The sequence below is a fragment of the Callithrix jacchus genome, chromosome 13 (assembly GCF_049354715.1).
Source record: "Callithrix jacchus isolate 240 chromosome 13, calJac240_pri, whole genome shotgun sequence".
In the NCBI taxonomy this organism is placed as follows: domain Eukaryota; kingdom Metazoa; phylum Chordata; class Mammalia; order Primates; family Cebidae; genus Callithrix; species Callithrix jacchus.
This window is the reverse complement of record NC_133514.1, coordinates 35,302,000-35,327,820: the sequence shown is the minus strand read 5'-3', so window position 1 is coordinate 35,327,820 and position 25,821 is coordinate 35,302,000. Positions and strand designations below refer to the sequence as shown.

At 35.1% G+C, this 25,821-nt stretch overlaps 1 long non-coding RNA gene across 1 annotated transcript in view; it reads left to right on the top strand.

Annotated features, from left to right (window-relative positions):
- LOC118146786 (uncharacterized) overlaps nucleotides 1-25,605 on the top strand; it is a 34,229-nt gene extending 8,624 nt beyond the window's left edge. The window contains exons 2-4 of the long non-coding RNA XR_004732763.3: nucleotides 16,787-16,899; nucleotides 17,832-17,951; nucleotides 25,288-25,605. This is a non-coding gene — a long non-coding RNA (uncharacterized LOC118146786). The remainder of the gene's footprint in view (nucleotides 1-16,786; nucleotides 16,900-17,831; nucleotides 17,952-25,287) is intronic.
- Nucleotides 25,606-25,821: the final 216 nt, after the last annotated feature.

The following is a 25,821-nucleotide window of genomic DNA, read 5'->3' as shown; positions in this document are numbered from 1 at the left end:
CTGTTAACTGCAAAATCACCAGTACCTGGAATAGTAGCTGGGACATAAAAGGTACTCCACAAATATTTCTCAAATAAATTAATGGGAAGTCAGCAGTTGGAACACATATAAATCAGATTCTACTGCTGTCAGCAGTGATCGAAATCTATGAGAGAAAGAATAATGTGTGTGTGTGTGTGTGTGTGTGTGTGTGTGTAACAAGCTGAGGAAGGGATCAAAGGAGATAAGTGTCAATCAGATTTTATTCCCCTATCACAATTTAATTCTTTAATAACTGAGAATTACTAATATGTCCAAGAATGCTTGTTCTCTAACTTCATTTTGTTGAATTTTACACTGAAAAAACAGGCCAACAAAACCAATTGGTTGTGTGTATCCCTAATACATTTTCTCAAACTATTTCCCCCAACTCTCTCCTTGACCCTGACATAATCCATTATTGACACTTCATGAGTTTTAGCGACCTCTTATTTTGCCAGGCTCTTCTAACCCATCTCTGGCTGTCACTTCTACTAAACAAGAAGCGCAGGCAAGAGGACTCTCTGAGGAGCCACCTGTCAGAGCTGTCCATTTGGACATCACTGCTGAAGTCTGAGAGCAAATGCTGAAGGAAAATGCTAACAGAGAGAAGGCTGAGTTCTCTCCATCTCAAATCTAAATCAGTGCAATAGAATACAAACTATCATTAAAATCAAACATTGGAAACTGATTAAGACCTTAAGAAATATTGTCAGAAGAGTGTCCAGAAGTCAAATAATGTCCAGCTCACCATTGCAAACCTCCTTGGGAACTCCCCTTGCCTTGGGTTAAAAACATACATTGTTCTTTATCAATCCCTGATGTAACCAGATCATTGCAACTAGAATAAATAAAGCAATAGATAAAAAGTCCTTTCCCCATACTTCACAGCACCCACAACAAGACTAAGCCTGTGCCATATGTTAAGTGTCATTTAATCATTCTGCATTATGTAATGGAGTTGGAAACCAAAGATACTTTCTGATTACTAATTAGTTTCATGATTATTAAACTGATAAAATGACCAAAATAACAAAACTGAATAAGTCAAAATAGTATGTGTTGTTCTAGTACATATGCACTAATTAAATTAATATAATGCTAAAAAAAAAGAAATCAGGGCATATTCTGGATGAGAGAAAGAGCATTACAATGAGATTCTTACCCTTCATTAGAATGGGCTGTGTGTCTATGGTGCCCTAAGCCTCCTGGCTGCAGTAGAGTCTTAGCTTCACTATCTGCTTTCAGTCTCTGTGATTAATCTCATTATATTCTTTTATTAAATATATATTTTATTATGTTTTAGGTTTTTGGGTACATGTGAAGAACATTCAAGAGTGTTGCATAGGTATACATATGTCAATGTGGTTTGCTGCCTTCCTCCCCATCACCTATATCTGGCATTTCTCCCCATGTTATCCCTTCCCAACTCCCTACCCCCAGCCATCCCTCTCCTAGTTTCCCCCCACAGATGCCATTGTGTGATGCTCCCCTCCCTGTGTCCCTGTGTTCTCATTGTTCAACACCTACCTATGAGTGAGATCATTATATTCTTTATTGCCATTTAAGACAAGAACTACAAGAAGCCTAGGAATTCTGAGTACCCACTCATTTCCCTAACTCTAATTTTCCTAAGAATCTAGATATCTTACATTCTGTCCTCATCTCCTATCATTCTCACTCCTGAAACCCTTCCACTGTGCCTTCTAGAATTCATGACTGCTCAACAAAAGAAATGCCTTCTCAAATTCTTCTCTCATGGTTCCTTTCATCTTCATACTGTAAAGTTATTCCTTTCCAACTCCAAAGCCCTCCAAATTAGTAAAACCTCAGCTCCAATCCCTTGTCATTGATCATACTACTCACCCCCCTTTTACTTCCTTGTTTTAGCCATCTCCTTGGTCACTCACCCTCACAGTTGCAGTTCTGGCTCCGTGTAACACTCTCCAACATCAGTTCAGTGTGACATCACACGACATTAAATATCCATTTAGATGATTCTCTTCATATTCCAGCTTCACAGTTTCTTAAACTCCTCTTCTCTCATGGTTCAGTCCTTGGCAAACTTCTAGGCAATAGATTACATCCTGTCTCTTCTACATAAAGACATGTCTTCAGTGCACACTCTTTCTTTCTTGCCTGAACAATATTTCTCTTTCAGGAGATAATTTCCACCAGCATACAAACATTGAACTCTCTTAAAGTCCACTCTTGACTCCAATTCCCTTCTGTCTGCTACCCCATTTCTCTTCTCTAATTTACTGTAAAACTTGTATTAAGTAGTCTATACCTGAAATTTTTAACTTTTTATATTTCCTCTTTTATTTTATCTAAACAGACTTACTACTTCACTGAAAGTGCTCTTGTCAGGGTCCTCAGTAACCTCCAAGTTGTTAAATTTAATGATCAAAATGCAGTTCTGATCTTCTTACGCCTATGAGAACATTTGACCTAGTTGACCATACCCTCATCCTTGCATACTTTCTTGTTAGCTTCTGAGACTTCATTCTTCTTGTTTTCTTCTTATCTCTTTCGTCTATCCTACCGTCTGTTTGCTGGCTTCTCCTCATCATCTAGCCTTTTGTATGACCTTGGGTCCATCCCTAAACTCCTATTTCTCTTCTCTACTAATACTTCCTCCCTTGGTGATCCAATTCTGTCATGCATACTCTGATGATTCTCTAATTAATATCTTGAGTCTGGACCTCTCTGCTAAACTCTTGAACTCCCAACTGATGTATCTAACAGCCTACTCAACACCTCTGGTAGGATATCTATTAATTAAATTAACTTAAATACATGCAACAATGAACAGGAACCCATGGCCCTGTTTACTACCTTTCTGCATCCCCTTCCAGCATACTCCTCTCCTCATGTTCCTTAATTGTAATTAATTCTTTCAGTTGCTCAGACTAAAAATTTTGGCCCTTTTCATCTTTCCTCTTTCTCTCATATTCCACAGCAAATCTGTCAGGAAATCCTCTTGGATCTACTTTCAAAATGGATCCTTGACTTAACCTTTCTGTGTTGCCGCCTTGCCTGCTACCTCTCTGATCCAATCTATCATTTCTTGCTTGGAATATTGCAATAGCTTTTTAACGAGTCTTTCTGCTTTCACATGCATCTCTTTTAAAATATTTTCATAAAACGGAAGACATAATCATTTAAAAACTTTAGCTGGTAGTCACTCCTCTGTTCCTATCCTTGCCATGCTTTTCTTTGTAACTCAGATTGGAGCCAGGCATGGTGGCTGACTGTCTCTGCACTCTAGCTTCTCAGTTATTCTATGCTTCACTTCCTACTACTCTGCCTACTACATCATGCTATTGCATCTATTGGCCTCTTTATGTTTCTCAAACAAGACAAGCATGCTCCCAGCTCATGCCCTGTGCATTTGCTGTTATATCTGTTTTGAACATTCTACATACAGGCCTTCTCTCTGATCATGGGCTTCTCTCAGATCAGTGGGGTCATTCTTGACCATTCTACTTAAAATTGCCTCCATCTCCCAATCCCAACTCGAAGTTCTCTTCCCTGCTTTATTTTTCTGCATTCACTTACCAGCTTTTCATAGGCAATATAACTTATTTATATTTTTGTTTATCTCTCTCTCTAGATAAAGAGCAGAAATTTTGGTCTTTTCCTTTTCTTTACTCTCTAACCCAAGCATCAAAAAATAGTGCCTAGCACATAGCAAATAAACAATATGTATTAAATGTATGAGTGCATGAATGAATGGATAAGTGAATGCATGAATAAATGAATGAATAAGATATTATTTGGCAGTTTCAATGCAGGAGTCAAAATGTAAATGATGACTGATAACCAAAGCCTGTTATGAAAGGGTCTATATGGCAAAAATCTCCAGAGAGATTCTCTGAATGAGTAGGGCAACTCAAGAACATCAAATGAATAAAAGTTTTTGGAGATAGCAGGAATTCATGAAAACCCTTTTGGAGGGAACTGTCCTGAGATTAGCAACTTTTCTATACAACAGGGAAGATGAGGACACAGTACTTACCCTCTGAAGTCAAAAGAGATGAGCTTCAACAGGATTACTCACAGAAGTTGCTCTGCATCCTCTAAGTTTGAGAACCTGATAAATATAAAGTGATTGTAGCTATTTTTTGAGGAATGATACTTTAAGAGCGTCTTTATGAAATAACTTATTAGACAAAAAAGAAAAAGAAAAGAAACAGGCTAAGGCAGTAGCAACCACCTGGAAGAAAATGCAGAGCCCTGTCTAAGGAGAACAAGGACAGCAAGCTTGATGTTTCTAGTAGGATCCTCTGAAAAATCTATGGAAGTACTCACAAGAAAGTAAACTCTAAATACCAGACAGACTCAAAGAGCCAAAGGCCCCCAAACACCACACAAGCCAAGGAAACAAATTCCTAACCCACTGACCACCCCTCCTTTCCCTGACTCTGACCCTGGTGGGGTCTGCAGAGTAAAAAAGGGCGAGAGGGGAAACATTGTGTGAAGACAGGAGAACTCCTAGAAACATACAAGGTAGTGGAACCACCCACAACAGGACCCAAATTAAGAGGGACAAAGATATGTAAGGTCAGAGTCAGAGTCTGAGTTTTCTTTGGAACTGTAAAAATGTCGGTATCGATTAAAGTTGTTTGTGAATTTGTGGCCATAAGATTTTAGCCAGGAGTGACCAGAGGAGTCCTGGGGACCTGATGTATATGCAGAGTCCAAGGTAGGGATAGAGCAGTCCTATTTAGCAGGTTTAAACATACAGTGGGGAACACATAAATTTGCCTTCGTGAGTAGACCTGTGTCAGGCTTATTCAACATTTATTATCAAATACTACAAACACACAAGCAGAACATGTACTTGAGTACAAAATTGTCCTTGAAAACAGCAATGTTCATCCTCTCACCATGGTCTTCTGACAGTCCTGTACTCTCTTATCTCATTATCATCATGGAAGTAAACAGAATTCATCAAGAATACCAGTTTAGTTTCCAGAATACAGAAATATCACAGTCCTTTAAATTATTTACTTCTTGTCTCCAATGTTATAATTTATACTACAATTTGTATTTCAGGACATGAGAATAGAAAATTAACTGCGTATGTTCATTTTTGTAAAATAAATTTTGAATAATTAACTGATGGGATAGTAAATAAACAGTATGATGGTATACTCAAGTTCAAATATGTCAAAACAAAATAAATAGAACTGAAATACATATTCAAATTAAAAGATAATGATTGTGAGACTGAGATGAAAAAACAACTGAAGGCAACTTACAAGAGATATATCCTATATATAAGAATATAAAATGGTTGCAAATTAAGGATAGAAAGATTTATACCATGAAACATGAACCAAAAGAAAGTTGGTGAACCTCAAAGTGATTTTTTAAGGCAAGAACTTTCTAGAGTGAAAGAGGGATAATCAATAATGGTAAAAGGAAAATATGATCATTTTGAATTTAAATACCCCTAAATATATAGCCTGAAAATATAAAAAGGAAAAATTGGCAGAAGTGAAAACAGAAATAGGCAGATACATGATAGCAGTGGGAGATTTTAATACCTACCTTAGTAATTCATGAATCTAGCAGCAGCCAATCAGTAAGAACATAAAATATTTGAACAGTATGACTAACAAACACCTTTTTATAAAAACTGACAAACAACCATTTAGGGAAATTGACAAAAATAAATGTAAAATTCATATGAGTATGCATGAGACAAAGAATAGCAAGGATAATTTTAAAGAAGAACAAATTTGAAATCCCTGCAAAAGTTTGCATCAAAAATACTATAAAATATAATATGTAAGGCAGTGTTACCTTAGTGCATAGAGAGCATTGAAAACCAATCAAGAGTTAAGAAAAAAGTAACACATAGCTGGTCATCTGACTTATAATAAAAATGGCATTATGTGAAAGTGATGAAATGACAGTATTTTTAGTAAATTATACTACATCAATTTATTATCCACGTGGTAAAATGGTAAAATTCCTAATTTTTACCTTACTCCATATACAAAATCAATTCCCAGTGCATTGTAAAAGTAAACTAACTGTGAAAGTAAACCAATACATTTACTAGAATGTAACAGAGAAGGATATCTTAATGTCTTTCATCTAGGCAAAGATTTCCTATATGGGACACAGAAAATATTAACTATATGTAGCAAACTCTTGACATATTGGGTTACATTAAAATAAAGAAATTCTCTTTTACCATTGCATGTTCTCATTCATATGTGGGAGCTGAACAATGAGAACACATGGACACAGGGAGGGGAATATTACATACTGGGGCCTGTCAGAGGGTGGGGTGGGTGCAAGGGGACTGAGAGCATTAGTACAAATACCTAATGCATTCAGGGATTAAAACCCAGATGACAGGTTGATGGGTGCAGCAAACCACCATGGCACATGTATACCTTTGTAACAAACCTGCACAATCTGCACATGTATCCCCAAACTCAAAGGAAAATTTTTTTTTAAAATATTTTTATATTTTATAAGTTCTGTTTTACAAAAGACCAATACTAAGAGAGTAAAATGGCAAGTCACATAGTGGTATTAGACACTTGTAATATAAACCTGATAGATGATTCATCAAATATATAGAGATCCACTATAAACCAATGAGAGGAAGATATAAAACAAAATGGCAAAGGACCTGATCAAGCCCTCTGAAAAGGAGATATCAAAATGGTGAATAACTGTGTAAACACCTAATAATAATGATGATCAAATAAATGGAACTTGAAACCAAATGAGATTTCACAATCTAACCAGCAGAAATGCTTAAAGACAAACAAATTCCTTGCAGAAAGTGTTGAGAGAATAGGAAGTCCCTGGAGGGCACTGGTGTGAAAGTAACTTGATTAATAACTTTAGAAACTGTTTTACAGTATCCAGTGAAGTACAACATATGCATACTCTCATTTTCTTAGATATATACTCAGCAAATATACATATAAGTCCCAAAAGACAAGATCAAGAAGGACCATAGAATCATAATTTGTAAGTATCCCAAACCTGAAACAGTTCAAATTGTCCATTCACTGTAGTGGTGTAGATAAATAGTCATTCAGCATGAGTGAACCTTACAAACCGAATTCTGAGAAAAAGAAATCAGGCTCAGAAGAATACATTTAGCATGAATTTGTTCACATACATTTCAAACATAGTGCACTGGAAATTGGGACAGTGTTTTTTAGTAGGGTAGTGGCCAGTAGGGTGCATAAAGTTGTTCTGTGTATGCTGGTGATAGTCAGTCTCTCCTTACTGTAAGTTATAGGATGTGTGCACTGTGTGAAATTGCATCAAGTTATTAGGTTGTTGTAACAATAATTGAGATTTTGGCTTTGGCTTTAAATATATATATATATATATATATATATATATATATACCCCCCACACACATATATACTATATTGTTTATATTCAAGTATAAATAAAAATCTCACAAATTATATATAATTTGAATAACATTATCTGTTTTAGAATATTTATATTACAACAAAACAGAAAGCTAAATAGTAAAAGTAAGAGAAAAGAGTATATAACAACTTTTGTCATACAACTTGACTGGCTTGCTTTTATTATTATTATTTTCATTATAATCAGAAGGAAATTCCATTGAGCTGTTCTATATTTAATGTTTCATCACCTTATTGTCCTACAGAGATTTTTGTAAAAATATGACTTAACCTGATATTATCCATGACTTTCTGGAACATATTTTTTCCAGTGTTTGAACTTAAGCTTACTATAGATATGAGACATAATCTCAGATTGTATAATTTTTAACCGATATCTAGTAAGTAAAAGAAAATCCTCTATATCTGGAATAATGCTTATCTGAACTTAAAGCATGTCAGGTTTCTTAGGATCCAGTTAAAGTACTCTCAGTAATATAATTCTTTAAAGGTACTTATGCCCATAAATATTCTTTTATTTAAAAAGTTATTTTAATGATACATCTTCTATTCAGAAGAATTTCAAACAATGCACAAGTTTATAAAGTAAAATATTCTTTTAAAATTATAACTATATAAGAACATTTCTATTTTTACCTTTATTTTTACTTTTGCATTTGTTCATTTATTTTTTGCATAATGAGATTCTCCTGTAGTAAAGGCACTGTTTCATAACTTGCCTTTTGTCACTTAACAACATGGCTCAGACAGTCACAGAAAAACAAATACTACATGACACCACTTAAATGAGGTGTCTAAAATAGTCAAACTCATAGAAGCAGAAAATACAATAGTAGTTGCCATTGGCAGGGGGAGTCATTCTTCAGTAGGTATAGTTTCTATTATACAAGATAAATAAGTTCTAGAGGTTTACTGTACAACATAGTACCTATAGTTAACAATACAGTATTGTGCACTTTAAATCTGAGAAGATCTCATGTTAAGTGTTCTGACCAAAACACATACACACCACGAACACATTGAATTTGTTGAAGTGATGGACATATTTAGTACCGTGGCTGTGGTGATAGTATCACGGTATATGCATATATCCAACTCATTAAGATGTATACATTAAATTGTGCATATTTTGTGTATATCATTTCTTAAAAAGTTAAAATATTTTTAATTTTAAAAAACAAATACAGCTAGTGTACTTTCCTTCTCAGTACATAACTCTACCTCTTTCTCTCCAACAATTGCACCAAATTCCTAGATACACCGAATCATATTTGTTTCAGGATAATTTAGATTTGAGGGAGCTTTCGATGTTCACTAATACAGTTCTTCAGTGAACATTCTTATGTATGAATTTTTAAACACTTGTGCAAATATGTCTATAGAACAGACTTATAAAGAAAACTTTCAGGAATTCTTGTTCAGGGTTTGTGCTTTTTAAGCTTTGGTGGATAATACAAAACGGCTCTCTGGCTTAATTCCAATAGCCTGTTTACCAGTGAAGATTCTGAAGCTTCTAAATGGGTCTCAATGATCCCCACATCCTGATATTCACACACTGCATAATCCTTTTCCGTGAGTGTGGACTAGATTTACTGACTCGCTTTTAACCAATAGAATATCTCAGTGATGGAATGCTATAGACTGTGGCTTCCAAATTTCTCTGTCTCTCTCTCTCTGTCTCTCAGACACATACACACACACACACACACTCATTTTCTTTCTTTTCCTGACTTCCTGTTTCTTTCACACACACACATTTCATTCTCTCTCCTCCTCTCCTTCTTGCTCACACACACATATACATAGATACACACACTCTCATTCTCTTTCTTTCTCCTTCTACCATTCCCACTCACCTCTTGTCTAACATACACACAGTCTCTCCCCTCTCCTCTCTCACACACACATTCTCTCCCTTTCTTTTTCTCGCTCACTTTTTTCTCCCTCACTCTCTCCTGACCCCACCTACACACACACACACACACACACAATCTCCTTCTTTCTCCCCCTCCTTCTCGCTCACACACACATACACATACACACACACAATCTCATTCTTTTTTTCTCCCCCTTCCCCATCTTTCCTCCTCTCTCTCATAAATACACATTTTCTTTCTCTTTCCCTCCCTCTCTTCCTGTCTCTCTCTGCCTCTCTCTCTCTCACACACACATTCTCATTCTCACTCTCTCACACACACTGACACACACATTTTCATTCTTTCTCTCTCTCTCTCTCTCTCTCCCCCCCTTTCTTTTCCTTCCTCGCATGCCAGGGCAATCAAGATGCCATATTGTGAGCAGCCCTATAGAGAGGCCCATGTGACATGGCACCCTCAAGGAACTGAGACACTCAGTCTAGCCTTTCACAAGAAGTTGCAGCCTCACCAATGCTAGGTGATTGAGCTTAGAAGTGGAGGCAACACAACATACATACAACTATACAATCTTTGATAAACCCGACAAAAACAAGCAATGGGGAAAGGATTTCATGTTTAACAAATGGTGTTGGGAAAACTGGCTAGCCATGTGCAGAAAGCAGAAACTGGACCCCTTCCTGACACCTTACACTAAAATTAACTCCAGATGGATTAAAGACTTAAACATAAGACCTGGCACCATAAAAACCCTAGAAGGAAATCTAGGCAAAACTATCCAGGACATAGGAGTAGGCAAGGACTTCATGAACAAAACACCAAAAGCATTGGCAACAAAAGCCAAAATAGACAAATGGGACCTAATGAAACTCCACAGCTTCTGCACGGCAAAAGAAACAGTCACTAGAGTGGATCGGCAACCAACAGAATGGAAAAAAATTTTTGCAGTCTACCCATCTGACAAAGGGCTGATATCCAGAATTTACAAAGAACTCAAACAGATTTACAGGAAAAAAACAAACAAGCCCATTCAAAAGTGGGCAAAGGATATGAACAGATACTTTACGAAAGAAGACATATATGAGGCCAACAATCATATGAAAAAATGCTCATCGTCACTGGTCATCAGAGAGATGCAAATCAAAACCACATTGAGATGCCATCTCACGCCAGTTAGAATGGCGATCATTAAAAAATCTGGAGACAACAGATGCTGGAGAGGATGTGGAGAAAAAGGAACACTTTTACACTGTTGGTGGGAGTGTAAATTAGTTCAACCATTGTGGAAGACAGTGTGGCGATTCCTCAAGGCCTTAGAAATAGACAGTGTGGCGATTCCTCAAGGCCTTAGAAATAGAAATTCCATTTGACCCAGCAATCCCATTACTGGGTATATATCCAAAAGACTATAAATCGTTCTACTATAAGGACACATGTACACGAATGTTCATTGCAGCACTGTTTACAATAGCAAAGACCTGGAATCAACCCAAATGCCCATTGATAATAGACTGGATTGGAAAAATGTGGCACATATACACCATGGAATATTATGCAGCAATCAGAAATGATGAGTTTGTGTCGTTTGTAGGGACATGGATGAATCTAGAAAACATCATCCTCAGCAAACTGACACAAGAACAGAAAATGAAACGCCGCATATTCTCACTCATAGGTGGGTGATGAAAAATGAGAACACATGGACACAGAAAGGGGAGTACTAAACAGTGGGGTCTATTGGGGGGAAAAGGGTAGGGCCAGTGGGAGGGGGAGGTGGGGAGGGATAGCCTGGGGAGAAATGCCAAATGTGGGTGAAGGGGAGAAGAAAAGCAAAGCACACTGCCATGTGTGTACCTACGCAACTGTCTTGCATGCTCTGCTCATGTACCCCAAAACCTATAATCCAATAAAAAATTAAAAAAAAAAAAAGAAGTGGATCCTCCAGACCCAGGCCAGCCCTGGGATGTCTGCAGCCCCAGCCAACAGCTTGACTGTAAACTGATGGGAGGTCTTGAGTGAGGATGCCGAGCCAAGCACCTCTCAGATTCCTGCTCTACGGTAACAATGAGGTAATAAACATTTATGGCTTAAATCTGCTAATTTAGGGGTAATCTGTTACATAGTACATTATAGCCAGAACACCTTGCCAGCCCTTAATTATTTATCATTTATTTAGATTTTTGCTAATCTAATGTGAATACTAGCAATGTTTGACATCTGTATTTCTGTGAGTATGTGTGTATGTAAATTGCTTCAAATCCTTTGCTCATTTTTCTATTGATCTGTTTATTCTGTCTTTCTTGTTGTTTTGTAGGATTCTAATGTATTTAATGATTAATGCTTTTTCATGGATGGTGCAAATATTTTCTTTCCATCTGTTAAACAATACATAATTTATAATTCGTGTGCAGTCAAGTTTGCTGATTATTTCTCCTGTCACGTTTAGATTTGTTTTATAATTAGAAAAGCATTCTAGTTCCAAGATATGTAATATTTTCATGTATTTTCTCCTAAAATTTCAGAGACTTGTTCGGTATTTAGCTTTTTAACTTATCCATAGTAAATTATTTCTAGTAAGATTATACAGAGAGCTAAATAAAAGTTTCCAGATTGATAATCAGTTGTCAAAATATTAATGTGCTATAGTCCATCCATTTTTTGTGTTGAATTATAAAAACATGAATATTTCTGAACTCTATATTACATACCATCAATTTTCTTACTGTTTCCTGTAATAACCACACTGTTCAACTTGCTATAATTCTATAATATGTTTTCATATTTGGTAGGATTAGTTTCTCATTGGTCTTCCTTTCAAATGTTGTCTTATTGTTTTGAAAATAATGTTTCCATAACAAATTTAAAATAATCCTATATATTCCTTAGAAATTATATTGAGTCTAATTTTCAGATTAATTTTAACATGCAGAATAATTATGGGAGAGTTTACCTCTTTCAAATACTGAATACTTCTTAACCAAGAACATAGTATAACTTTTTGTTTTTTTTTTTAGGGGCTGTGTTATGACCTTCAATAGACTTTTATTTTCTAAACAGGTTTTACAACTTTTCTTGTCATACCTAATCATAAGTATTTAATGAGCTTTGTGGCTGTTCAAAACGGACCAGTTTTTCTGTTACATTTTAAATTTGTCATTGCTAGTGATTGTTTTTCAATTTGGCCACTTTCCTGGACTCTTACTAGTTTTTATAGGTTTTCATTGAGTCTTGCTATTTTTTTTCTTTTGGTGGACAAAACCTTTATCTTTGTCACGTGTATATATGTGTGTTTGCATAGTGTCTATACATAGGTGTGTGTGTATATACACACATACACACATACTTTACTTTTATTGCATGGCACAGCATCTCCAACAAACATCAGTATTGTCATGGTAGCTGGGATTCTTTTCTTATTTCTGATTTACCGCAGATTATCTTCATATTAGCTTTCCTGTACCACTGTAACATATTACCACAAGCTTTGTAACTTAACCCACCACAAATTCATTTCCTTACAGTTCTAGACGTCTGAATTCAGAGTGTGGTGTACAGGGCTATAATCAAAGTATCTGCAGGGCTGTTTTTTTCCGGAGGAGAACATGCTCTTCCTTTTGCAAGACAGGATCTGTTCCTTGTCTCTATCAGCTTCTATAAGCCACCTGCATTCCTTGACTCAAGGCTTCTTCTTCATAGTGCTCCAACCTCTTCCTTCCATCATCACATGGCCTTCACCCCTGTCTAGATTTGTATCAGCCAGGTAATTCAGAATAATCTCCCAGTCTCAAGGTTCTTAACTTAATCATATCTTCAAAGTCTCTTTAAATACATAAGGTAACAGATTCACAAGTTCCGGGAATTAAGATGTTTTTGTGGGGAGGAGACATCATTAAACCTACCACACTTAAAATACTTCACTATTACTTATTAAATTTTATTAAAGCTTCTGGTCTATATTTTTAAGCCATTTTCAAGAGTGTATTTCTATAACTTGCTTACTAAGATCTTCTTTATTTCTGAGTCAGTAACAAATACTGTAAAGAATCAAATGATTTATCCACTGATATTGAGATGTTTATTCACAGTTCTCCTTTGTTAACGTACTAATTAAATTAAAGCACGTTTCATAATTTGAAATACTTTTGCACTCCCAGTATACACCTTTTGGGCATAATGTATTTATATTAATCTGCTAACACACTCCTGAAATTAATTTGCTAATAGTTCATTTATGATATTCATTTCTGTATTCATGAGTTTTCCACGCTTTCTTTGTTAAATCTTGATATCAGAGTTACATTACACCCATAGAGTTATTTGAAGCAGAGTATATTTCTTTATGCCAGTCTGAAAACATTACATAATAAAGAAGTTATCTCTATAAAGGTACAGTTAACCTCATCCATAAAACACCCTGCGCCTGATTTCCCATATCATGGTAGATAAGCTCTCAATATTTTCCCTGACACTACCAATATTTCTACTATTCCTTAGGTAAATTTTTGTCATTTGTGTCACTAGAAAATAATACTTACTAAGATGGTTAATTTTTAACATAAATTGTATTTACATCTAGATGGTTTGGCTCTGTATTGCCACCCAAATCTCATGTTGAATTTAATCCCCAGTGTTGGGAGAGGGACCTGATGGGAGGTGGCGATTAGATCATGGGGGTAGATTTCCCCCTTGCTGTTCTCATGATAATGAGTTCTCATGAGATCTGGTTGTTTAGAAGTAGGTCTCTCTCTCTCTCTCTCTCTCTCTCTCTCTCTCTCTCTCTCTCTCTCTCTCTCTCTCTCTCTCTCTCTCTCTCTCTGTCTCTCTCTCTCTCTCTCCCGCCTGTTCTACCATAGTAGGATGTGCCTGATTGTAACTTCCTTGAGGCCTCCCCAGCCATGCTTCCTGTACAGCCTGTGGAACTGAGTCAATTAGTCCTCCTTTCTCCATAAATTACCCAATTTCAGGTAGTTCTTTATAGCAGTGTAAGAATGCACTAATACAATGTTGCCTCTATATCTATAATGGTATTTATTTTCTCACTCCTGCCATTATTTGTTTGTATTTTTAACTGGTGAAAGTGTTCAAGTTTGCCCATCTCATTGATAATTTTAAAGAGTTTGGTTTTGGGCCGGGCGCGGTGGCTCAAGCCTGTAATCCCAGCACTTTGGGAGGCCGCGGCGGGTGGATGACAAAATCAAAAGATCGAGACCACCCTGGTCAACATGGTGAAACCCCGTCTCTACTCGAAATACAAAAAATTAGCTGGGCATGGTGGCACGTGCCTGTAATCCCAGCTACTCAGGAGGCTGAGGCAGGAGAATTGCCTGAACCCAAGAGGCGGAGGTTGCGGTGAGCCGAGATCGCGCCATTGCACTCCAGTCTGGGTAACCAGAGCGAAACTCCATCTCAAAAAAAGAAATAAATAAAATAAAGAGGTTGCTTTTAATTTTCTTGATCATCTTTACTTTTTATTTCTGTTTGTAATTTAGTTTCTATGTTTATTTCTAGCAATTCCTTTTATTTTCCTTATTTTTTCTTTTCTAGGTTTTTACTTAATTTGCATAATTTATTAGCTTTAATTGTTTTTTAAGTATGTGCATTTTTATGCTATAACTTTTCTGCTCAGTACCACTCTGGCAAGATAATATATCTCTTGATAGATGCTGCCTTTAATGTCTTTTAGCATTAAGATAGTTGTTAATTTTCATTTAAGCTTTATCTTTATACCACAATTTATTTAGAGAATTATTTCTGAAGTTTTACCTGTAGAGCTGTTTTAAACTTCTAATTTTATTACATTGTATTCATGGAATATGGACTATGTTAATTTTGCTTAAGGAATTAATTGAAATTTTTTTGCAGGCATAATTTTTGATCTATTTTTATATGTCCTATTTGTTCTTGAAAAGCTGTGTGTTCTCTATCTCTGCAGTCAAATTATTTTTTTCTTTCATTGCATCTATTATACCATGCATATTAATTATGTTGATAAATTTTAACATTAAAACTAAAGCATATATTAAAAGAAAAAAGTCTCAGATTGAATAAAAATTCATACTGTCTACAAGAAATGTTGAATTGAAAAGAAATTGGAAGAGATGTCAGAGAGAAAAAAACATAGAGGAATATATAGTATTAATACCATACTATTAGAAGTATTAAAAATTATTTAAAAGTATTGAAAAAGAAATAGCATTTTATTGAGAAATAATATATTCCACTATAAAGGTATACATTTTAGAAATATTTGTGCATTATGAAGCTCAGCATATATATGTGTGTGTGTGTGTGTGTGTGTGTATAAATATATATATGATGACAATACAAGGGAAGGCTAATGGAATTAGGAGACCTTAACATATTTTCCTTAATTCTCAAAAAAACAAGATTAATAAATCACAAAATATTTACCAGGAAAACATTAACACTTCTTCAAGACACACAAACACACCACTTATAAAGAGAAGGAAATTTCCTCAACACAATAAACAGCATGTACAAAAAAATCTACACTTAACACCATATTCAATGTTGAAAAACAAACAAATCCCTAAGATTGATAATAAGGTAAGGATATTTACTCTTGCTACTTTTATCTAATATTATATTAAAGGTCCCATGCAGTGCAATAAGACAAACAGAACAAGTAAGTCACAAAGTTTGTGGAAGGAAGGAATAAAAGAAAACTTTTTGCTTGCATTTGACCTAACTGCCTATAAAGACTATCTAAAGATTTACCAAAAAAAATTTGCTAGAAGTAAGAAGTAAATTTTGCTATGTCATGAGATGAATATATCAAAATTAATGTATTTCTACACTAGCAACATGTAACTGAAAATGAAATTTCTTAAATAGTATTTGTGAGTAATCAAAAAGAAAATATTTAATAAAATTGTACAATATCTCTACAGTAAAAACTAGACAGTATCACCGAGAGAAACTAAGCATATCTAAACAAATGGAGGAAATATTTTTTTATGAATTATAAGACAATATGAAGGCATTCATTCTCTCAAAACTGATTTATAGATTAAGCACAGTAACTACCAAATCCTAGCAAGATCTATGTTAAATGTTGACAAACTGGTAAGGTCAGAGAATAGCCAAACATTTTGAAAAATAACAGATGCTGGCAAGGATGCAAGGAAAAGTGAACTCTTGACATTACTGGTGGCATAACCATTATGGAAAACAGTATGGTGACCTCTAAAAAAACTAAAAATAGAACCACCATATGATCCAGCCATTCCACTACTGGGTAGTTATCCAAAGCAAAAACAAACGACAACAAAAAACAATGTATCAAAGGAACACCTGCACCCTCCCATTTATTATAGGACTATTTATAATAGCAGACATAGAATCAACTTCAGTGTCCATCAGTAGATACATGGGTAAAGTAAATGTGATATGTATACTCACTGGAATACTATTTGGCCATAAAAAATAATGCAATCTTGTCATTTGCAGCAACATGGATGGAACTGGAGATCACCACATTACGTGAAATATGCCAGGCACAGAAAGACAAATATCACATGTTCTCATTTATATATGGGAGCTGAAAAAGTTGATCTCAGGAGGTAAAGAGTTACCAGAACCTGGGAAGCATGTGTCAGGAGGGATGAAGAGGGATTAGTTAATAGGTACAAACATATAGTTAAATAGAATGAATAAGTTATAATATTTGACAGCAGAAGAGGGTGACTATAGTTAATGACAATGTTTTGTATGTATCTGAGTATCTCAAAGGGAGAAATTGAAATGTTCTCAACATATAGAAATGATAAATTTTCAAGATAATCAATACCTTAAATACCCTGACTTGATCATTTTCCATTCTACGCATGCAACAGAATACCACACATACATATATATTGACAAATGTTATGTGTCAATTTTTTTAAAAGAATAAAATTAGAGGGTTTTTATTAATTACCTGATTTCAAGACTTACGAGAAAACTCATTTAATTAACAATATATTGGTGTAAACATAGACATCCAAATCAATAAAAAATACAAAAGTCCAGAATACACCTGTACATATATGATTGATTTCAACAAAGACATCACCATAATTGAATAATCTCTCCAATCTCCAAATAATCTTTTCTTTTTTTTTTTTTTTTTTTTTTTTTCCAATCAGTTTGAGCTTATAAGGTTGCTCAGGTTAGCCTTGAACTCATGACCTGGCCTTCGCAAGCGCCACGACCTCCAGCGGGAGCCACTTTGGACCCCCCAAATAATCTTTTCAATAAATGATATTGGCAGGATAGACATCCATATGATAGAAAAGGAGCCTTGATTCCCATTTCACATTATAAATAAAAATTAATTAGAAAAGGGAGAATGTGTAAATTTTTGTAGGGAAAGATTACTTAGATTAGATTTTTTTGTAAATAGCACTAACCAAAGGTTAAAAAATAATAAGAAATAAAAATTCAGGAATATTAATTAATTCTGCTTTTCAAAAGATATCATTAAACTTACTTACATTCAAATTTTTTTGGCAAGGTTATCAAGTTCATTCAGTGGGGAAATAATGGCATATTCAAAAGATGGTGCTGGGTCAGCTGAATTTCTACATGCAAAAGAATGAAGTGGGATCCCTAACTCCTACAACATATGCAAAAAGTAAGTGGATCAATGACCAAAATATATAAGTTAAAAACGATGAAAGTTATGGAAGAAAACATAATAATGTAAATTTATAACATTTGATTTGCTATGAATTTTTAGCTTTGACATCAAAGACTTAGGCAATAAAGGAAAAATAGATAATTTGGACTTAATCAAACTTAAAATGTTTTGCATCAAAAAACATTATAAAGAAAGTGAAAATATCCTACAGAATGGGATAAATATTTGCAAATCATATATCTCATGAGAGTTTAATATCCAAAATATATAAATAACTACTAAAATGCAACAACCAAAAGAAAATTCAATTTAAAAATGGGTAAAGGACTTCGTAGATATTTATTCCATAAAGATATACCAATGGCCAAGAGTCATATGAAGAGATGCTCAACATCACTAGTCTTTGAAAAATGCAAATCAAAATTACAATGAGTTCCACTTCACACTTACTAGATGGCTATTATCCAAAAATGAAGTAAAATAATGAGTGTTGGTGAAGATATAAAGAAATTAGAACCCTCTTACATTACAGATGGGGATGCGAACTGATACATCTACTATGGAAAACAGTTTCGTGATTCCTCAAAAAGCTAAACATAGAATTACATGCAAATTAGCAATTCCCTCTTAGGTATGTACCCAAAGAATTAAAAACAAGGAATCAAACAGATACAGTGCTTGAATGCCACTGTTCCTTGCAGCATTAATTACAGTAGACAAAAGACAGAAACAACTCAAGTGTTGAATGGCTAAGCAAAATGTGATAATTATATGCATATTATGTTAAGCAAAATGTGATAATTATATATATATATACATCACATAATATGCATATAATTCAGCCATTAAAAAATAAAGTTCTCAAAGATGCTACAACATGAATAAACTTTAAAAATATTATGCTAAACAAAAGAAATCAGACACTAAAGTGCAAATATTGTATGATTGCACTGACATGAAATATCTAAAATAGACAAACTCATTGGAGCAGAAAGTAGATTTAAGGGTATTGAGGGCAGGGAGGAGGAAAGAACGTAGAGTTATTGCTTAATGTTTATAGAGTTTCTGAGGTGATAAAAATGATTTGGGAATACATAGTTCTGATGGTTGCTCAACATTGTGAATGTAATTAATGCCTCTGAATTGTACCCTTAAAAATGATTGCATCTTTAAATTATAAATTTTAATTTAACTTATAATTTAAAGGGCAAACTCTATATATTAAAAAGTATAATACATAGTTAAAAATATATAAAAATAAGTTACAAACTAGGAGAAAATATTTGTGCTAGCCAACAAAGTACTGAAATCTAGAATATATGGTAAATTCTTACATTTCAATAATAATTTAAAATTTTAATAAATACATAAAGAATTGAGCAGACACTTCACCAAAGATTATGTGCAGATTGCCAATTAGCAAATAAGCTGCTCAATTCTATTAATCATCAAGAAAGTGCAAATTGAAATAACTTCACACCTATTAGAATGACAAAAAAAAGGTGATACCAAGTGAGGACAAGAATTTGAAGCAACTGGAACCCATTTATTTCTGATCATAGTGTAAAATAGTACAACCACTTTGACAAGGTTTGTCAATTTCTTATAAAATTGAACATCTACTTACCATATACATCAGTAATCTCTCTCCTGGGTCTTTTCCCAAGAGAAATAAAGACACATTTCACAGAAACATTGGTATATGAATGTTCACAGCAGCTTTACTCGTAATAGTAAACACTGAAAACAATTCAAATGTCCAGTAATGGGTGAATGTATTACTAACTAAACTGCTACATTCATGATGTGGAACAATACTCAGAAATAAAAAGAAATGAGTTACTGATAAATGCCGTAGCATGGATGGATAAATCTGAAAATCTGCATGCCGAGGGAAAAAATTAGACATAAAATAGTACATACTGCATGATTTCATTTACATGAAATCCTAGAATAGGTGAAATTAATCTATTCTTATAGAATCTATTCAGTGGTTGACTGGAGCAGGGAATAGCAAGGATTGACTTGCTATCAGATGCCAAAGGCATCTGCGATGATGGAAATAGTCTCTACCTTGATTAGCAAATTGGTCAAATAGGCATATATCTGTGTCAGAACTCATTGAACTACATATTAAAAATGTGCATTTTATTGTATGTAAATTATACCTTCGTTGATTAAAAATACATGTCACTCAAATATGTGAATTAATTAAAGAAGAGTTATCTATAATTATAGTATTAAGCATCAGAATAATCATAAAGGAAAAGATTAATATGTTTGAGACATTTGAGCACAGAAATCTTTTAAATCACAGCAAGGCAAACTGAAACAGAAAAAGGAAAACATGCCAACAAACTTGTTTTATGTATATATACACATATATATGTATATACACATGTATATAAAACCATATTTTATATACACCCACATCTATTATAGTCCTAAGAAGTTAATAAAAAGTTAAAACCTCCAAATCCAAAAGGAAAATTGTAATAAACAGGCAATTTCCAGAACAAGAGAAAAAATCATGATAAAAATATGAAAAGCTATTCAACTTTACTGATAATAAGGGTGATGCAAACTAAAATCTCAATGATAATAATTTTGACTTTTATAAATTTGGAAAATATTGGGAAATTTGGTAAGTTAGAATTAGCAGTATATAGAAAATAAAGTACTTTTATTCTCTTTCTTTTAAATATAAATTGATAAATTTTTAAGGGCTATTTGATGAGACAATGGAAATTTAAATTGTGTGAACCATTTTACCAGTGTTTCCCTTCTAGCTATGAAATTTAATGAAAAGTGTGTATGTTTGTGTATTCAGTACTGCTTATAAAAGAATAGAAATATTATTTTAGTCAAGATGACAGTTGTGGGCCAGGCGCGATGGCTCAAGCCTGTAATCCCAGCACTTTGGGAGGCCGAGGCGGGTGGATCACGAGGTCAAGAGAACGAGACCATCCTGGTCAACATGGTGAAACCCCATCTCTACTAAAAATACGGTAGCACGTGCCTGTAATCCCAGCTACTCAGGAAGCTGAGGCAGGAGAATTGCTTGAACCCAGGAGGCGGAGGTTGCGGTGAGCCAAGATTGCACCATTGTACTCCAGCCTGGGTAACAAGAAGGAAACTCCACCTCAAAAAAAAAAAAAAAAAGATGACAGTTGTGAACTGAAGTGAAAAAAATCCAAGAAACAATGGCAAGCTATGTATAATACCATATATGTCAAAATATGCATACAAAAATGAATGGAAACATAAACAGTTAATAGCAATAGCAATGCTCTCTTAAACAGAAACAGAGATGAGCTCCTTTTATCTCATTACAATTTGTGTGTGTGTGTGTGTGTGTGTGTGTGTGTGAAAGAGAGAGAGAGTCACCCAGGCTGGAGTGCAGTGGCGCAATCTTGGCTCACTGCAACTTCCACTTCCTGGGTTCAAGTGATTCTCCTGCTTCAGCCTTCAGAGTAGCTGGGATTATGGGCACATGCCACCATGCCCATCTTTTTTTTCTCTCTCTCTCTGAGACAGTCTTGCTCTGTTGCCCAGGCTGGAGTGCAGTGGCACCATCTTGGCTCACTACAACCTCCGCCTCCTGGGTTCAAGTGATTCTTCCACCTCAGCCTCCCTAGTAGCTGGGATTACAGACACGTGCCATCATGCCCGGCTAATTTTTTATTTTTGTAGAGACAGGGATTCACCATGTTGGCCAAGCTGGTCTTGAACTCCTGACCTCAGGTGATCTGCCCACCTCAGCCTCCCAAAGTGCTGGGATTACAGGCATGAGCCACCACGTCTGACCTAAATCTCATTGCATTTTTATAGTGAAGAATGTTTGAGTGATATTTGATACTAAAATATTTATTCAAATCCGTGCTTACTGTGAGTCCAAGTTTATTATCCTCTTTTTAACAAGGAATAATATTCCTTCTTAGATATAATCTATTATATTATAATGATTCATCAGCATTTTAGGTCAGATTATCAAAGCTAAAGAAAATAAATTCCAAAAGTGTCAACTATGAATTTATACTCTTTTCATTTTTTCTAGATTTGATAAAATTATAATTGTCATTAAATTTATAGATTCTCTTATCTTCTAATGGGTACACATAAAAATATCCATGAAAATATACATTTCTAAATATTCTCCATCACAGTGTATATATTTATTTTTTGAAATTTTTATTCTTGATTTCTGATACAATACAGAGTTCTTTTATGAAACATCATTGATATTTTCCTCATTGTTAATTCTTTATGCATAAAATTAGCTATCTTTAATCATTTGCTTTTCAAATTTATTTCTTCAATAATATAGCCAAATTCAAATATTTGAGGGATGATATTGCTTCCTTTGTTAGACATACCAGATATAGTCAATTGGCATATTCTCACCTTCCCCACCCTCTTCTCTGCCTCTTCCTGAACTGCAGAGAGAAGTATGTTTCAAAGATTCACCTCACCTTTAGTTAGGATTTTGTATATAGATAGGTTTTAGTCATTGTGCTGGTGCAGACAGTGTATAAGTTAAGAAAAGCAAGGACAACTTCTTATTAATTAATTAGTTTATTTATTTATCGAGCAAGCAAAGTCAACGCGACATTTGTCTTTACTTGTGGCCTACTCAGCATCTGCATCTGGTCATCAGGGTTTCCTGTATTGAGAGGCAGTGGTATGGCAGCAGCTACAGTCTCCTGATTTCTGGATTGCAGCTGGGACAGTTGTCCTTGAACTCTTTAAAGCAGTGGTAGCCCCCAGACTCCTATTCTATGTCTTTTGGAAGTATTGAGTTCCCTGTATTAAATTCTTTCCTTTTAAATTCTCATAATACCTGGAATAATTTTTCCTCCACTAAATATTAACATCTAGAGTATTCGATATCCAAAGTAGTGGGGCGTAGACTGGGGTCAAAATAATACATAAAATATGTGATACTGGCTAAGACAGAGATTGGAATGTTTGTGTGTGTTATCTTTTCCTTGATCCTTTAAAAAATGTACCTAAGGACAGTGTACCTGTACAAGCAGTGATGGAAGAAATACAGCTACTCAAAGGAGACTTTTCTTGCCCCTAACTTGACTGACAAGCTAGAAATTTCAGGGCTTAGAAGTCTGGAAAAGCCAAGCAACAAGGATAAGAGAAGCTCCCATTGAAAATCCTCTGTCAGAGACAAAATGGTATTGCTCCTTGTGGTAGATGTGCCTGTTTTCCTGTATCCCTTGTCACATGACTTGGCATCCATCATGCTAAAGATGGGCATGTTCTCTCATCACTTCCCCTTGGGCTTGGTGATGGGACCAGCTTTAGCCAATAAAATGTGGACAAAAGTCATAGTGGCCAAATTCACAATTGCAAAAATATGGAACAAGCCCAAATGCCCATTAATCAATGAGCAGATAAAGAATCTGTGGTTATATATATGACAGAGTACTTCTCAGTCATAAAAAGGAATGAATTAATGGCATTCACAGCAACCTGGATGGGATCAAAGTCTATTATGCTAAGTGAAATAACTCAGGAATGGAAAATCAAAACATTATATGTTCTCACTCATAAGTGAGAGATAAGCTATGAGGATGTGAAGGCATAAGAATGACTTCGGGGACTCAGGAGGAAAGGGTGGAAAGAGGGCGAAGGGTAAAAGACTACAAACTGGGTTCCGTGTATACTGCCTGGGTGACAGGTCCACCTAAACCTCACAAGTCACTGCTGAAGAACTTACTTGTGTAACTAAATCCCACCTTTTTCCAAAAAAACCTATGGAAATAAAAAATTTTTTAAAAATTAAAAAGTAAAGGATTTGGTAGGGCCTGTAGGTGAAACGAAGATGAATGAGATCTGTGCTATGAATCAAGCTGTGACTACAAATTCCTATAGCTAGAAGACAAAGGAATATATACATTAATAAAGGATAATATTATGCAAAAAAAAGTGATAGTGGCAGGATCTGAGCATAGGATTGAGAAGCATAGCAAATTGTAGAGGCTGTCTTCTCCCTCTGCAAGTCCCATTAGGGGAACCTCAGCTAACATGCTACACAAAGAGAATGAAAGAAACATGGCCTCAATCCATAGCTTAGATTTAAGTCATCCTGCTGAACATAACCTACATCAGTTAAAGCTCAGCCAGTAGTGGGCACATGAGTGAATGAATGCTTTCTGTTGCATGCCACTGAGATTTTGTGATTGCTGGCTGTGATAGACTGATTAACCCCTATACCTATGCCTACTGATTCACATTGCTGCACAGTAGCCACCATTCAATGGAGAAAGACAGAAGTGAGTTAAGCGGAGAGAACAGTTAGTAAATGTGCTCAGAATCATGACTAGACAAGATAATGGTGATTTTAACTTTCACATAAAAGTGTCTGGAGATAAACAGACCAGGACTCTAGTAAGTTTAGAGGAAATTACTTTACCAATGCAACTACAAGCCTGGCCTTCAAAGCCATGGAATTGTTACATGAATAAAGCAACCTGCAAATCTCCCAAAGGCATGTGCAAGAAGTAGGCTGGGAATGCTGGAAAACAAGAAGAGTGACTTCTCTGATACTGATTTCAGACATAGCCACAGATAATAATAGACAAAACTTCCAAGAGGGCAAAGCTGGGAGCAATGAGGAATACTGGACCAAGAAATTCCTTCCAGAAAGCATAACCAGCATTTGATCAAGGAATTTAGACCACTTCCAAGGCAGAGGTTTTTCACCCTTCCTAGCCAGCAGAGTTTCTTCATTGCTATAAACTATGATTACTACTGGGCACCATGGCTCACATCTGTGATCCCAGCACTTTGGGAAGCCAAGGCAGGAGGATTGCTTGGGCCCAAAAGTTCAAGACCAGCCTAGGTAACATAGCAAGACCTCATCTCTACACACAAAAAAATAACAAATTTGGTTAGGCATAGTGGCATGCACTATAGTCCTAGTTACTCAGGAGGCCGAGGCAAGAGGATTGCTTGAAAACCTGTGACTACTTTGTGATATGCCTCTAATTCTTCCTTTTATCTATGAGGAGAGTTTAAAGCAACTGCACATTGGGTATGTGTGAGGAGTGGGAACAGATGTTAGTTTATATCTGATTAGTTAACCAGGAACCAAATCTGGAGCATATGGAAAGGATTGTACATCACTCAGAGATCCTAAATTTCTAGTTGCGTACTGAAAATGAATGGAATTTGGGGTAGTATTCTTAGGGAAAGTGGTCAGTGAGGGAAAGAAGTCATCATCAAAAGAAATGAGTGGAAATGATGTTTTCTAATCCATGTGACTTATTTGGAAACATATGCTTGACATCCATTTTCTCTTTCCACCTTTATATAGGATGGAACACCAGACTGTGGTTCCAGAAAACCAGCCTTGCAAAAATGGGCAACCTCTTCAGAATTGGTGAAATAATGAGAAAGAAGAATTGCCCAGAACTTCATGGAGCTGAGCCATTTACCCATCCTGGAATATCCACCTTCCATGGAATTTTTTTTAATGTTTTTTCTTCTTCTTTAACCCACTAATTATCTCTCTTTTCCTCTCTCTCTGTCTCATCTCCACTCCTTTCCACAACAACATAGACTGTATATGAGTATATATTTTAGCATATTGAATAATAAAGTACATACACAAATATTTATGGAACTGCTCAATTAGAAAAAAAGGACATTTAATAAATAATTGTTCATCAACAGCCTTAATGTGCTATAATTTATATTTCCACCAAATGAGTCCTAGTTACTTTTTATGTGTATTTTCCATGCTTGTTCACCTATTTCATTTTATACTAAATTTCCCTCTAATGTTTTGATTTTCCTATTAAATATTCATCATGTTTAGATATTATCAAAATCAATATTTTTTTTCTTT